Source organism: Rhinopithecus bieti, unplaced genomic scaffold, assembly GCF_001698545.2.
Source record: "Rhinopithecus bieti isolate Rb0 unplaced genomic scaffold, ASM169854v2 scaffold_28557, whole genome shotgun sequence".
Lineage (NCBI taxonomy): Eukaryota > Metazoa > Chordata > Mammalia > Primates > Cercopithecidae > Rhinopithecus > Rhinopithecus bieti.
Window position 1 is genome coordinate 92,915 of NW_016812468.1, and position 2,250 is coordinate 95,164.

Consider the following 2,250-nt stretch of genomic DNA (forward strand, 5'->3'; position numbering starts at 1 on the left):
ATTTTCTTTTAATAAAACCACATTGTCTTAATGAACATTTTCTTTATTTTTTCATTAATTGCCACCTTTTCATTACATAGAAAGCACTCCACTCCTCTAAGCCAGCAGGTGACTCTGAGGTCTGGAGTCTTGGGGATCACAATACAGGCAGAGTTGGTGATTCCAAGCCAAAATTCAGCTGCAAAACAGAAAAAACAAAAACAAAAACAAAACAAAGACCAGTTTCTAGGGACTGGCCATAGCATTTAATACAGCTAGCTATCAGAAAAGAGAAACAGAAGAAGATTTTCCAGTTTGGTTATTTTCCCTTTTGGATGGTAGCTATAGGGCAGGAGACATATTTCATCTGGTGCCTTTCCACTAAGTAATTTTCCAGGGCTCGCTGCACACAGAACATCAAAGCCTAGGAATGGGCCTGTACCAGCCTCACAGAATGCTCCTCACCCACGCATCCCCACAGACACACGAGACTGACGCTGGGAACACACAAGATCAAGAACACAGGCTTGTTCATTTTATGACCCAGCTGTAAGGAACAGAGCAGGCTGGTGAAAGGAATCATGGACCGGGAAGTATATATACTTATATACATGACAGGCTTCCTTCCATTTCTCTCTGACTACTTTCAAATGTTGCTTCTCTGATGGTGAATACATTTAGGTGGCATTGACTAGGTAGGTTCATATTTTGCTTAAAATTTTCCTTTTGAAACATATTCCCTTTTTTTGTTAAATCCCCTTTTTCCCTTCCCACTTACTCTCCACCCTCCCACCCCAGCCTATATATTCACAAGTTAATAGGTTAGTAACAATATTAGTAAGAATAGTAACAACGACAACAACTAACAATATTAATAATATTAATCCCCTATATCTGTATAGCACTTTATGATCTACAAAGCGCTCTCACATCCATTATCTCACCTGTGCCATAATGCATCAGTCATCAGATGCACAGGCCTTCAATTGTGCAAATAAAAGAGATCAAATGTTAGAAGTCAAGTGGTGAATAAAGGGGAAGAAAATTAGTAGTGAGAAATGTTGGGGCTGTGAAATTTTTTTAAAAGTAGGGGGAGTACTGAATAAAAAATGTGATTTTAAAATTTGTACTTAAAATTGAGATTTAAGTTTAATGTATGGCATCAAATATTGGTTATCCTCAGACTAAGTATATATGGCCCAAATCAGTTGTTGCCACAAATTGTTCATCTTATCTGATAGTAAATGTAAAAATTTGGTTGAACTGGGATGCCTTAACATTTTCTTTAAATGACATTGGCATTGCAAGATTAAACACTGAAAGAACACTAAAGCCATGATATGAGTGCACTTTTGACAAAACTGGAATAAAACATTTAGGAAACTATTTAAATAAAAGCATTCTATAGACTTCATTTATCATTAGTGTTGATTTTATAGCTATTTTTACAATTTATCCCAGACTATTATAAAATATATAAAACTGAGATATAAAGTATCAGCAATATAACTTTCACTTTAAATAATTTTCAGCTACAGATTTTGCTTTTAGAAAACAAACTTTCAAAGCAGCTGTTTTGTTTCCTTGTAAAACGTTCTGTAAATGCATATACTTGGGTCCCTGATGGACTTAGCTGTTGTGGTCTTCAGATTTTTCCAAAATTTTAACCCTTAGACAATGGAACAAGCAAATCTTTATTTTGCCTTGTTTAGCCTTGTTTCCATAAAGGACAGTAGAGTTTAAAATTTTAAAAGAACGTGTGTGTGTGTGTGTATACATATATATATACACACACATATATATACATATATATGTTTGGGTGTGTATATATCTATTTAAAAATAATTAATGAGCTTTAAACTGTGGGTGAATCTGTGAGATGAGGTAAGAAAATCTGGCACATTTCAAACACTATCCTTTAATTTTGGTAAATTGTGTAACACAACATATTTTTCCACCATGATCTACAGGTGCTATCCACATAAGTGGGGGTGGCTAACAGCAAGAATCACTGGAATGTTTCTAGTAAATTAACAGGGACAAGTTCCCCAAATACAACCAAATGTTGATATAGAAGTAAAAATATATACAGTACAGTCACTTGTTTGTAGTTTTGGCACAATGTTTTCAATTTTTTCCTTGTGGGTAAATAGTGCATAAACTACTTGTGCAACTGTATGACTTTTTAAGTCTTTTACATAGAACATGAGATTAAAGTTTGCTCCAAAGACGTATTCCCACAATTTAAAATTCTTTTCTTTAAGCACTTAC